We start from the raw sequence: 14967 nt of genomic DNA, 5'->3' as shown, positions 1-14967 counted from the left end.
ACAGTGAAACCCCGTCTCTACTAAAAATACAAAAAATTAGCCGGGCTTGGTGGCGGGCACCTGTAGTCCCAGCTACTCGGGAGGTTCAGGCAGGAGAATGGGGTGAACCCGGGAGGCGGAGCTTGCAGTGAGTCGAGATCGCACCACTGCACGCCAGCCTGGGCGACAGAGCGAGACTCCATCTCAAAAAAAAAAAAAATTAATGCATGGCTAATATGGCTAATAGCAGAATTTGGATATATTTCTGATTTTACTATTGTTTATTAAATAGAATAATTTAGATCACTTTTAGTTAAAGTTAACAAAGGTAGCTTTTAAGGGAAGAGGATGGTTAGAAGAGTATGTTTAAACTTCTGATAGAATTGACGGAGAACAGATACTGTTCATGAAAGAATTCACTTTGAAAATAAAAGATTCATTGAATTCTGAAGTATAGCAGAAAAAGTATGTTCTACCTTTGGATAGACTGGATTGCTTTTATTTAAAGTTAACAAAATAGCTTGTAGGGAAGAGGAAGGTTAGGAGGAAAGCACTTACAAACTTCTGATAGACCGATTGCATTTTTTAGAATGAGATGACATTGTGTTATTTAGTGAATACATATAAAATATATTTTAAAATAATGTTAAGTGATAAGGTACAAGAAAGTGAAAGAAATAAATGACAAAATACCCACTGTATCTTTATCTATACTGTAAAAAAAGAATCCAAGCTAAATATCTAAATTGATATACTGATGCAAAATATTATTATACAGACATTTTCAAAAAGGTAATGTGAATATAAAGACACATGAACAATTTGCATAAAATATGCAACAAAAAGTTGAAAAAGCAGTATATAAAGTTGCTTCTACGGCATGGCTACAAATGTAAATTTAAGTCTCAAGATGAATACAAACTGGAAGAAAAATTGAAATTTTTTTTTATTTGTTGGGAATATAGATTGTGGCTAAAATTGTATCTTTTTTTAGGGTTCTATAAATATTATAATGTTGATTGTATAATCAAAACATCTATTTTAACCTACTTTTGGTTTTTATTTAAAAATAAAACCATTTTAGCGAAGTAAAATCTATTACGCTCTAGACTGTTATATTCAAACCTCAAATTTAACTGAGAATTATAGTCATAGCAGAAACTTCAATTTAGAAAGTGATGATATCTACTTTATTTGAAGAATTCAGTATTGCTGTAGAGACCTGCCAAATGCAACCTGAAGTAATTCAAGAGCCAAAAATAGTATCCATTATTTATCTCTTGGTTTTTTTTTGTTTTTTTTTTTTTTTTTTTTTTTTTGAGACGGAGGCTTGCTGTGTCGCCCAGGCTGGAGTGCAGTGGCCGGATCTCAGCTCACTGCAAGCTCCACCTCCCAGGTTTATGCCATTCTCCTGCCTCAGCCTCCCGAGTAGCTGGGACTACAGACACCCGCCACCTTGTCCAGCTAGTTTTTTGTATTTTTTTAGTAGAGACGGGTTTTTACCGTGTTCTCCAGGATGGTCTCAATCTCCTGACCTCGTGATCCGCCTGTCTCGGCCTCCCAAAGTGCTGGGATTACAGGCTTGAGCCACCGCGCCCGGCCTTATTTATCTCTTTATTCATATATTTGCTTATGGAACAACCACTCATTATGTTTTTACTTTTTGTCAAGTACTGAGATGTGTATTGGAATGAGTAAAACATATTCCTTCCCCTCAAGATCTTAGAATACTGGAACAGGCAGACTTAAAAAGAGACACAAACACAAATCTTTAGTAGAGATTTGCTTCATATGTAATTAACATACAGATGATATCTCTAGTTGGCCTAGAAAGACGTGACAGAGAACAGATGCTGCTCAAGGAAGGATTCACCTTGAAAATAAAGGATTAATTGAATTATGAAGGATGACATAAAAAGTGTCAAACATGGAAAGGGGGAAAGCAGAGGGTAGTGAATTTCTTAGAATTAACATTTGAAAAACTGAAGGTTGCAGCCAGGATGTAGCTTGTAAGCACTGGAGCATAAGTAAACCTATAGAGTGACATGCTATAAAACTTGAAATAGAGGCAGGAAAGTGAATCATGAAAAATCCTGTATGTTATTAATATTAAACCTTTAAACTTTATAAATTATTTACCATTTTATATATATACATTAAAATTATATTTAATATTACATTCTATAATAAAAATAGCTTCTTCATAACATCATTAAATAACACAACTGGGATAATCTCAGTTGAATCATATTCAAATAGGACAAATTCTAAAATATCTCTATAATTTGACAAATCTAATGTTTAGTTTTTGTTCCAAGATGGCTGAATAGGAAAGCTCCAGTCTACAGCTCCCAGCATGAGCGACACAGAAGACAGGTGATTTCTGCGTTTCCAACTGAGGTACTGGGTTCATCTCACAGGGGCTTGTCGGACAGTGGGTGCAGGACAGTGGGTGCAGCACACTGAGCGTGTGCTGAAGCAGGGCGAGTCATTGCCTTCCACAGGAAGTGCAAGGGGTCAGGGATTTCCCTTTCCTAGGCAAGTGAAGCTGTGACAGATGGCACCTAGAAAATCGGGTCACTCCCACCCTAATACTGCGCTTTTCCAAAGGTCTGAGCAAACGGCACACCAGGAGACTATATCCCACTCCTGTCTCGGAGGGTCCCATGCCCACCGAGCCTCACTCATTGCTGGCCCAGCAGTCTGAGACTGAACTGCAAGGCAGCAGCGAGTTTGGGGGAGGGGCGCCTGCTATTGCTGAGTAGGAAAACAAAGCAGCTGGGAAGGTTAAACTGGGGAAGGTTGAACTGGGTGGAACCCACTGCAGCTCAAGGAGGCCTGCCTGCCTCTGTAGACTACACCTCTGGGGGCAGGGCATAGCTGAATAAAAGGCAGCAGAAACCTCTGCAGACTTAAATGTCCCTGTCTGACAGCTTTGAGGAGAGTAGTGGTTCTCCCAGCACAGAGTTTGAGATCTGAGAACGGACAGACTGCCTCCTCAAGTGGGTCCCTGACCCCCAAGGAGCCTAACTGGGAGGCAACATCCAGTAGGGGCAGACTGACACTTCACACGGCTAGATACCCCTCTGAGACAAACTTCCAGAGGAACAATCAGGCAGCAACATTTGCTATTCAGCAATATTTGTTGTTCTACAGCCTCTGCTGCTGATATGCAGGGAAATAGGGTCTGGAGGGGACCTCCAGCAAATTCCAGCAGAACTGCAGCTAAGGGTCCTGACTGTTAGAAGGAAAACTAACAAACAGAAAGGACATCCACACCAAAACCCCATCTGTACGTCACCATGATCAAAGACCAAAGGTAGATAAAACCACAAAGATGAGGAAAAAACAGAGCAGAAAGCTGAAAATTCTAAAAATCAGAGCACCTCTCCCCCTCCAAAGGAACGCAGCTCCTCACCAGCAATGGAACTAAGCTGGATGGAGAATGACTTTGACGAGCTGAGAGACAAGGTTTGAGATGATCAAACTTCTCTGAGCTAAAGGAGGAAGTTCGAACCCATCGCAAAGAAGCTAAAAACCTTGAGAAAAGATTAGATGAATGGCTAACTAGAATAACCAGTGTAGAGAAGTCCTTAAATGACCTGATGGAGCTGAAAACCATGGCACGAGAACTACACGACGAATGCACAAGCTTCAGTAGCCAATTCAATCAACTTGAATAAAGGGTATCTGATTGAAGATCAAATGAATGAAACGAAACGAGAAGAGAAGTTTAGAGAAAAAAGAGTAAAAAGAAACCAACAAAGTCCCAAGAAATATGGGACTATGTGAAAAGACGAAATCTATATCTGATTGGTTTACCTGAAAGTGACGGGGAGAATGGAACCAAGTTGGAAAACACTCTGCAGGATATGATCCAGGAGAACTTCTCCAACCTAGCAAGACAGGCCAACATTCAAATTCAGGAAATACAGAGAATGCCACAAAGATACTCTTTGAGAAGAGCAACTCCAAGACACATAATTGTCAGATTCACCAAAGTGGAAATGAAGGAAAAAATGTTAACAGCAGCCAGAGAGAAAGATTGGGTTACTCACAAAGAGAAGCCCATCAGACTAACAGCGGATCTCTCAGCAGAAACTCTATAAGCCAGAAGAGAGTGGAGGCCAATATTCAACATTCTTAAAGAAAAGAATTTTCTTTTCTTAAAGAAAAGAATTTTCAACCCAGAATTTCATATCCAGCCAAACTAAGCTTCATAAGTGAAGGAGAAATAAAATCCTTTATAGACAAGCAAATGCTGAGAGATTTTGTCACCACCAGGCCTGCCCTACAAGAGCTCCTGAAGGAAGTACTAAACATGGAAAGGAACAATTGGTACCAGCCTCTGCAAAAACATTCCAAACTGTAAAGACCATTGATGCTAGGAAGAAACTGCATCAGCAAGCAAAATAACCAGCTAACATCATAATGACATGATCAAATTCACATATAACAATATTAACCTTAAATGTAAATGAGCCAAATGCTCCAATTAAAAGACACAGACTGGCAAATTGGATAAAAAGTCAAGACCCATCAATGTGCTGTATTCAGGAGACCCATCTCACGTGCAGAGACACACATAGGCTCAAAATAAAGGGATGGAGGAAGATCTACCAAGCAAATGGAAAATACAAAAAGGCAGGGGTTGGAATCCTAGTCTCTGATAAAACAGACTTTAAAGCAACAAAGATCAAAAGAGACAAAGAAGGCCAGTACATAATGGTAAAGGGATCAATTCAACAAGAAGAGCTAACTATCCTAAATATATATGCACCCAATATAGGAACACCCAGATTCATAAAGCAAGTCCTTAGAGACCTACAAAGAGACTTAGACTCCCACACAATAATAATGGGAGACTTTAACGCCCATTGTCAACATTAGACAGATCAATGAGACAGAAAGTTAACAAAGATATCCAGTAATTGAACTCAAGTCTGCACCAAGCAGACCTAATAGACATCTACAGAACTCTCCACCCCAAATCAACAGAATATACATTCTTCTCAGCAACACATCACACTTATTCCAAAATTGACCATATAGTTGGAAGTAAAGCACTCCTCAGCAAATGTACAAGAACAGAAATTGTAACAAACTGTCTCTCAGACCACAGTGCAATCAAACTAGAATTCAGGGTTAAGAAACTCAATCACAACTGCTCAACTACATGGAAACTGAACAACCTGTGCCTGAATGATTATAGGATATATAATGAAATGAAAGCAGAAATAAAGATGTCCTTTGAAACCAATGAGAACAAAGATACAACATACCAGGATCTCTGGGACACATTTAAAGCAGGGTGTAGAGGGAAATTTATAGCACTAAATGCCCACAAGAGAAAGCAGGAAAGATCTACAATTGACACCCTAACATCACAATTAAAAGAACTAGAGAAGCAAGAGCAAACACATTCAAAAGCTAGCAGAAGGCAAGAAATCACTAAGATCAGAGCAGAACTGAAGGAGATAGAGACACAAAAATCCCTTCAAAAAATCAGTGAATCCAGGAGCTGCTTTTTTTGAAAAGATCAACAAAATTGATAGACCGCTAGCAAGACTAATACAGAAGAAAAGAGAGAAGAATCAAATAGACGCAATAAAAAATGATAAAGGGGATATCACCACCGACCCCACAGAAATACAAACTACTATCAGAGAATACTATAAACACCTCTATGCAAATAAACTAGAAAATCTAGAAGAAATGGATAAATTCCTGGACACATACACCCTCCCAAGACTAAACCAGGAAGAAGTTGAATCTCTGAATAGACCAATAACAGGCTCTGAAATTGAGGCAATAATTAATAGCATACCAACAAAAAAAGTCCAGGACCAGACCGATTCACAGCCGAATTCTACCAGAGGTACAAGGAGGAGCTGGTACCATTCCTTCTGAAACTGTTCCAATCAATAGAAAAAGAGGGAATCCTCACTAACTCATTTTATGAGGCCAGTATCATCCTGATACTAAAGCCTGGCAGAGACATAAGAAAAAAAGAATTTTAGACCAATATCCCTGATGAACATCGATGCGAAAATCCTCAATAAAATTCTGGCAAACTGAATCCAGCAGCACATCAAAAAGCTTATCCACCATGATGAAGTGGGCTTCATCCCTGGGATGCAAGGCTGGTTCAACATATGCAAATCAATAAACATAATTCAGCATATAAACAGAACCAAAAACAAAAACCATATGATTATCTCAATAGAGGCACCATGTGTTCTCACCCATAGGTGGGAATTGAACAATGAGAACGTTTGAACACAGGAAGGGGAACATCACACACTGGGACCTGTTGTGGGGTGGAGAGAGTGGGGAGGGATAGCATTAGGAGATATACCTAATGTAAATGACGAGTTAATGGATGCAGCACACCAACATGGCACATGTATACATATGTAACAAACTTGCATGTTGTGCACATGTACCCTAGAACTTAAAGTATAATAAAAATAATAATAATAATCTCTGTTATTCAGTTCAGTGTCTTAAATTTATTCATTAAAATAATGGCAACATTTAAAAATATTTAACATTGCAAGACATGTTATCAAACCATTCCAGATGGAAAATAATAATTTTATGTACTACAAATGGGAAATGCAAATAAAAGCAATTGAATTTCCATGAGCCAAATCATTAATAAAATCCTGCAAGCAAGTTATATTTGAATATATTATTTTAATTATGCTGATTGTCTTAGATTTGTAGCTATTCCCTAACAAAAAGAACAATATGTATGACATCCTTCAATAATTATAAAAATGCTACTAATTATTGCTAACATTTATTAAATGGTTACTGTTGCTAGGCCTAATACTAAGCATATATTTCTCATCTCATCTCATTCTCACAATAACCACATAAGATAGATACTATCACTATCTATGTTTTAAAAGGAAAAAATCTGAGACTTAGAAGGTCTGAATAGCTGTCCAAAGTATCTTAGCTAAGTGTTAGAGCTATGATTTAAACTCAAGTCTCTGTTTTCAGAGGCTAAGATAAGGAAAAACTTGGGATCAGCTCACTTTGTATCTGTGGTGACCTATTTCAGGTTTCTAAAATAAAGTAATTTACTAAGTTGGGAAAAATTAAAAGCTAGCAATTGTTTGGATAGGTGAATTTTTTCATGGGAAATAATTTCTTTTCCCCCTTAACAAATCAATTATTACTCTGAAACTTGAAAATTTATCAGATTTGTCATGGTATGCCTAACTGTGGGCTGTTACTAACAGACGTAAAATTATCAGGACAGAGTGTTCGACTTGATAACCTGAAGTGATCAAAATTCCACAGGTTAATATTTATGGTGCCTACATTAGTATTTCCATTTGTTAGTTCTCAATTGATTGATACTAATTCCAGCAAAGGGGAAAAAAGAAATTCTTACAGCTACTGTTTGTTTCCCTGGAACAGTAATGCTTTTGATCACATTACTTTACATGATGAAGTGTCTACGGAGATTTATCTATATAAAATTAACATTCCATAATTTTTCTATTCAAAACAATTTTAATTACAAATTAAAGAATGTCTTCAATGAAGAAATGGATTAATTGCCTATTCTGACTTGCTTTTAGAATCAAAATAGTTCTTTTGTAATAATAAACATAAGAAAGTTGCTTGCTCAATGTAGCTTACTTCTTTGTAGATATAGATTCAATACTTCTCACAACAATACAAAAATTAAAGTTTTAAAACCAGTAAAAATGTACAGAAGGTCCGAAGAATATGAAGATGATACATATCTGGGAGAATAAAAAACAAAACTAAACTCCACCTATTGACATTGAACCAATGAAACCAGGCTGTAGAAATATATTTTTTCTTGTCTCAGAGCCTAATGAAAACATTTCCTTTGACAAAATCATATAGAGATAGCGATTATCTCTCTCCAATAGCAGAATTTAGAATTTTTTTTAAAGCGAATTTTTCTTCTGCCATTTGTTTCTTTTATGGATTGTCATTCTTATACTTTGTTTGCTTATTGTGCATAAAGACCAGATGCATAGTTGACAATGTATTTGCAACACTAATAAAAAGTAAAAAAAGTTATATACTTTGGGAAAATTATTTTAATGCTCACCAAGTATGTGTTGGTGAGTGCATAAACTTTAAATATTCTGGGGCCATGAATAATACATTTCAGAAAATAATCAGAAATCTAAACCAGAATAAACATTAAGTTTGGGGATAAAAGTTACAGTCAGAAAATGGAAGAGATGAAAACCTATCAGTTTTCCTTTCCCCCTCATCCATCCCATATCCCATGAGATATCACTTCAAAGCAGTCCTGTCAGCACCCTTAACTCTCTTGCCACATACCCTGTATACATAACCAATGAACACCTCAGCTCCTCTTCTACTTTACTTTACAATTCTGGTCACTGTCATAGAAATTCACATAATTGTTTGGATAGGTGTTTCTTTACACTTATGGTATTAAATCCATGATACTTCAATTAAATCCTTTGATACTTCTTGAAAATTTTCTTTTTTTCTTGACTGCACTTAGTAATTTCCAACCACCATTTTCCTCAGAGATATCGTCAAACTTCTCACACTTTCTTCAAACTGCTTCTCTAGTTCCTTACACGCTCAGAATGTCCTGACCTCTTGTTAAACTAATATTTGAGTACATTTTGTGCAATGTCATATTTTCTTGCCAACAAAACTATTTGCAGCATCATATGTTTGCATATTTTCCCTATTTAATTACTTCTTCCGGGCCTGTGAATAGCAATGGCAGCATGTCTTTCTGGATTTGGACATTCATAGTTATAATATGCTACTGCTAGAAGAGCTGGAGTGTCTTGTGAAGTCCTGTAGTAGGAGAGAAATGATTTGCCATTGTGCTGCCATTACAAAACAAAACAAACCAGAAGAAAACATAGTGTCAAGAGGCCCTATCATCCTTTTCCTACCTACAACTTCCTTTTCTCTATAACAGAGATCTTAGCATTTCCTGAAAATGTACATGACCTCCCAAGATTTTATCCAGGAACTGCAGAGATGAAAGCCTCAACTCCAGTAGGACAAGTGCCACATTGGTAAAACAGGCTCAGATCTAAAGGGGTTTTGTTTTGGTTTTGTTTTGGTTTTTATTCCACCCTTGTTTGAACTGTATTTCAACTTACGGCCCCAAGCCATGGTAGTAAAACAAGTTCAGATCTAAAGAGGTTTTTGTTTTGGTTTTGTTTTGGTTTTTATTCCACCCTTGTTGGAACTGCATTTCAACTCATGGCCCAAAGGCAAGGGGTATCCCTAAAAACAAGTGAGTACCCCTAAAAACTATCAATTCAGGTAATGGATTCTGAACAATAGCAATGAATTCTGAACACCCTCCAGGGTAATTAAGGAACTGATAGGTGGAAAAGGAATGAGATTGGTCCATGAGCAATATAGCATAGAACCACTATCATCTAGTGGAAAAAACTGGATTAAAGAAAATAAATTGCTGCTGAATAATTTGAAAGTTCTGTGCAGTGAGGCAGAAATTAGCAGTAAAGAAACTGGGAGAAAATCACATGCATGAAGCCAATGTTTAAGGTGTTGGAATTAAGGCAATGGAAGGAGACTGGCGATATTTTCTGTGGCGTTGGACATAAGCACAGGTGATTTTTAATGGGATCTTCTGACTTCACTCTTACAGGAAAATGGAGATTGTTTGATTTACTTGAAAGTAACCAACTTAATTGCTTCCTTTCTTTTACATTTTGAATTCTTGAGGATGGCTCAGATATGTCAGGCTTTCAATTACGTAAGTGTTCTTTCTGATATAAAGAGAGATTGAGAGATGGCCAGAGTCCTACTCCTTAGTCAGCTTTCTGCTGCCACTGCAAGGTTCATCCATAATGCAAGAATATTCTTCTCCCAAATCAATAAAGTTTATTACTACTGGTATTAGGTACCATCCCTTATGTAGACTTTCTGGCCATGATAAGTTGGATTGGATTATTTGAGTTATGAAACAGATTTTTTTCTCTCTGGCCTATGACCTATGTTTATTAAGTAAACAAATATTTATTGAGTACTTAATAAAGTATTTAGAAGGTACAGACACTACCCAGTTTATGACGGTTCAACTTATGATTTTTCAACTTTATGACGGTATAAAATCTACGTGTTCAGTAGAAGCCATACTCAGTACTCAATGAATTACATCAGACATTCAACACTTTATCATAAAATAGGCTCTGTGTTGGGTGATTTTAACCAACTGCAGGCTAATGTAAGTGTTCCGAGAAAGTTTAAAGTAGGTTAGGCTAAGCTATGATGTTTGATAGGTTAGATGTATTAAATGAATTTTTGACTTATAGTATTTTTAACTTACCATGGATTTATTGGAACATAAGCAGAAGAACACCTGTAGTTATAAAGCACATGTAAAGTACCTGTGGGTACTGCCTGGACGGAGGGAGGAGAGGGACAAAGAACAAAAGGGACTAAGATGGCGTATTTCAGGGTTCTTCATCACCAACTTTCCCGCGCCCGGGGAAAAACACAGGTCAACTGCGCAGGCGCAACCTGACGTCCGACCCAGGAAACCGAAACCTACCTGGCTGCGCCTACCGCATGGCCCCCAACCCCGCCCATGTCCGGCCTACTGCCCTCCCACTCCCAGGCCCAAGACATAAAGCGGCTCCGGGCAGACAGGCGGCGCGAACTTTCTCGGCCCCTCCTCATATGCTGATCTAGGAACTTCGCCCCAGAACGCTGGAGTGACTTCCTCGGCCTCCGCCTCTGCGGCGGGAGACCGGTGAACTTTGCCCTTTCTTCTTTCACATTGGCTAGCTAATAAAGTTTCTTTTTATCTTGCCTACTTGCCTTTTCTCTGGCGCCTGCTCTGGTGGTTGCATAAAACAAATCAGGTACTTATGAAGAAGCTATGCAATCCCTGACTTTATTAAGTTCATGGATGTCTTCGTTGGCTTGGACAGTCATAACAATATACTGTAGACTGAGTAGTTTAAACAACAGAAATTTATTTTCTCATATTTCTGTAGGTTGGAAGTTTGAGATGAGGGTGCCAGCATGGCTGATTTTTGGTGAATGTTCTCTTTCTGATTTGCTGATGGTGGAGAGGAGAGAACAAATAAGCACTCTTTTATCTCTTCTTTGAAATGCACTAATCTCATCATGAGGACCTTACCCTTATGACATCATCTAAACCTAATGGTCTCCCAAAGGCCCCATGTCTAAATACCACCTCACTGGGGATTAGGGCATCAGCATATGACTTTTGGGGTGGGGAGTGACGTAGTTCAGTTCATAGCAACAGACAAGCAGAGAATAGAAATAGTTAATTGTTAAGATGGATGAGCTAACTCCTTCTCATTCTAGAACAGTAGGACCAGAATGAAAATAGAGGAGCAGCTTCTGAGGAGCAGCTTAGTGACAGTTTCAGTGATGCCGAGTTCTCAAGTGTGAAAAGAAACAACCATATGCTCTTAAAGTCAGTAATTGAAGGCTGGGTGATAGGAATTAGTAGGGGAAATGTTATTTCCCAAATGTACAATTAAACTGTATGGTTTCCAGTGATAATTGTCAGTAGTTTCCATGTAATACGCTTACCGCATATTTGATATAATATGAAAATATATCTCCCTGTAGGTAACTAAGTGGTAGCACTATTGATCTAGAATTGTAGGATCCAGGAAGATTACAGTCCTCTGTTCTCAGGAACCTGTTAATAGTGAAAGAGGGGAATGTCAATCTTCACTCAAATGAAACCCAAAGAATAAATTTCCTTTCCAGAAAATAGAAGGAAACAAACGAACAAAAAGAAGCCTATTCCCATAGAAGATGTAGTTTTTTGTTTTTTGTTTTTTTCTAAGAGAGGGAATCGGGTAGATACCTGAGAAGGTAGTATAATGGAAAAGGAGAGGGGTACTCAAGGAAGAAAACTCAGATCAGAAGCAGAAAGAGTCTGTACAGAGGATCCTGTTTGTTATAGCTGAGTCTGGACGTTCTTTCCTTTAAGATTTTATGTATTTGTTTTCCCAGCTTCTAATATCATACTCAGCATGATAACAGCATGCTGATTTTTTTTTTCAGAGAAACACACTATCCAACTGTTAGATAGTTCCCCTGTCAGAGTTATTTACATCCTCTGGCTCTATGGAATAAGAGGAGGCAATGAGGGAGATGCATAAATTCACTAAAACACCAACCTTTATTCTTCTGTACATGTTCAACCTGTTGGATTATCTATGTAGAGAGAGAGATTGTCTCAATGTAGTGCAGAATTGAGTTCAGAGTAGTAAACAGATGGACAGGTGTGTTCTGTCCAGTTTTCCCTTCAGGGCCTTACAAAGAAACTGGATAAGAGAGCAGACAACTTTGGGTGGATAATATGACATCCTTGGTGATTACTGGCATCCCTGATCCAGGAAGTCCCCAGGAAAATTAAGGCAGAAAAAAATCATGTCTAAGGTTTCTTGATTTTTCTGTGAGTGAAAACCCCCTTTAGGAAGAAAAAGAGAAGGAATTGATAAAACACTGATAAAAAGAAAATGATTTTAAAAGTGATTAAGATTAATGTGAAAACTGCAGGAAACATAAGAGCTCACAGTTGGGTTCAGAGCTCATTTGGATTCTATATCGCTTTCAGGTTACTCTGACACTCATGCTTTCAAACTCACAGGTGAGCCTTTTCTACTCACATCATGTCTTCATGTTCCTGTGCTCTTTTTGTCTAAGATAGAATTTGAAACAGAAGCAAAGAAAAACAATACAGGTTAACACTCCACTTGTTGAGAATATCGCTGCTAAACTGCTTACTGAATACTCTGGTTACACATGCATTATGAGAGTCACAGGTTTGTAGAAAAAGAGAAAAATCAAGCCTAATTAAAGGATTTTAGGGTGAGCGAGAATAAGGATTTACTAATCAGATCCTTATAAAAGTTTCTCTCTTCCGGCTACTAGAAAATGTGATACCTAAGTTCAAGTTCCAAAAAAGACACAGTCAATTCAGAATGGGAATGCTGTGATTAAGAGTTCAGCCTGTTAGAGGAAAGATGCATGGTGGTAGAGATAGTTCTAGAAGCAGAGTCGCTGGGTAGATGGTAGAAATGCTATAATCAGAATCAAGGGTTCCAACAGTCCTATCTGTTGAGTAAAAAACAGAGGGAGAACTAATTGCCTCTCTTCCAGCTCCTTTCTCCTACGCTCACTACTGCCCTTTCCCTGTCTGCAGTGATTAGGACTGAGAGATGCAAGAAGAAAATAGGTCTGAGAACTGAGGGCACAATTCTAGACTTAGTGAATGCAGAACTCAGTGAAGCATCTGACCAGTTCACATGTAACCCAGCCTCTCACATAGTGTTTTAACCTCTGCTCAGAGGCATGGAACATGGAGAATACTTCCAAATAAGGCAGAGACTTTCAATAATTCTTGCTTAACCATGAGAAAAGCCAGTGGAAAAAGGAAGAATCAAAATCTGAGGAATCTAGGTTCTTATGAGTAGGTTCAGGCCAGGCCAAGAACAGGGCTAACTCATAGACCCAGTCCTTCCTTCTCTGATGATAACCTCAAGTTCTCTCTTTTCAATATTTTTGTGTTTGTCATTTTAGTTTAGTTTTGTTTTATACTATTTTATTTTCCTGTTCTGTTGCCTTTTAAATAAATGACCATTGTTTACAAGAAAAGTGGGAGGAGAGTTAGCCAAACCAGAAACATCTATCTCCTGAAGACATGCTTTTTTAGCTAGCTATTGAATCATCCCAGTCCTTTTTCTTTTTTTTTTTTTCCTTCACCTGGATTTTATAGTACTGAATTTATTATTAAAAATAAAGTTCTTATCACTGACAACAGACAGACATTCTTAAAACTATTTTAAGAGCTTGATATTTCTCAAGAGGATACATATGAATTTATAAACATTCTGAAATCATGATCCAAATCAACCCACTTGATGGAAAGGTTTACTTTGAAAAAAAAAAAAAAAGTAACTGAAATTTTGTTGTCTATCCCCACAGTAGCTAGAATTTCTAAATAAGTCAGTAGGAATTCCTCATGCATTTTCAATAGTTTTGGATGTTTTTTCTTCTTTTGTAGGCAAACATTTTTCAATTCTGTCAATCTTTTGTGGTGAGAGATGGCTTATTTCATAGATAAATTGTTATTATAACTCACAGTGGAATTCAAAATAATCCAAAACACAGTAGTAGGACAATCCCCTGGAGAACATGGGAGCCAAATAAATCACATTGTGCAGCATTACTCACCTCACTACAGGAACATTTTTATCCAGGTAAAATACCAGAGGCATTCATGAGGAAGGATATAATTCAAAAGAGCAAGACGGGAACTAAGAGAAGTGGGTAAAAGAGACGAACAGGATGCCTTGGGTTGACAATGTGGTGTCCTCAAGGAAATCAAATTGAGAAAAAATATGGTTTCTCCTGGGTAGTTATGTTATAAACCTTGACATAACAGATTACATCACAGATATTCAAAATCACCTTAAAAAAGACATACAAGGAGCAAGTAGAGAAATATGATACTGGAGAAGACCATTCTCCCAGGTGACAGAGGATACATGGTTCATCCCAAAGGATAAGACCATGGCTGCAAAAGGAACCACTTCCAGTGGAGTCGAGGAAGGTACATACTGAGAAGTTTGCATTGACCTTGCTAATTTGCCCTACTGTCTAAGGGATTCTTAGAAATCAGGCAAACATTTTTCTTTCCCGTAATCTCCCTGAAGGATCTTAAAGCAATTAGCTTTAAAAGATGAAATACATATTTTTTACATTTGCCTTCCCCAATAATTGATTTTGAATATTATGTTTTAAACAAAATGCCTCCAGGACATAGACTTTTTTACAGCACCTTATATAAACAAGGCAGGAGAAGTTAGAGGATGTGTACCTGCACACACACACACACACACACACACGCACGTACACGCACAGATATTAGAAAGACAGATGTGCTCAATTGAGAAACAGGAATCTAAATTT

The 14967-nt window shown here is 37.7% G+C and overlaps 1 long non-coding RNA gene across 2 annotated transcripts in view; it reads right to left on the bottom strand.

Moving 5' to 3' along the window:
- The window catches only part of LOC105480995 (uncharacterized), a 575131-nt gene that overhangs the window by 84900 nt on the left and 475264 nt on the right, over positions 1 to 14967 (bottom strand). Inside the window, exon 1 of one of the 2 annotated variants that reach the window (XR_011612741.1) lies at positions 10331 to 10786. The exons of the other annotated variant lie outside the window; for it this stretch is intronic. This is a non-coding gene — a long non-coding RNA (uncharacterized lncRNA). Of the gene's footprint in view, positions 1 to 10330; positions 10787 to 14967 lie in introns of those variants that run through there. 2 annotated transcript variants of the gene reach the window in all.

The sequence above is a fragment of the Macaca nemestrina genome, chromosome 14 (genome assembly GCF_043159975.1).
Source record: "Macaca nemestrina isolate mMacNem1 chromosome 14, mMacNem.hap1, whole genome shotgun sequence".
Classification (NCBI taxonomy): Eukaryota; Metazoa; Chordata; class Mammalia; order Primates; family Cercopithecidae; genus Macaca; species Macaca nemestrina.
This window is presented reverse-complemented; position numbering and strand designations above follow the sequence as displayed.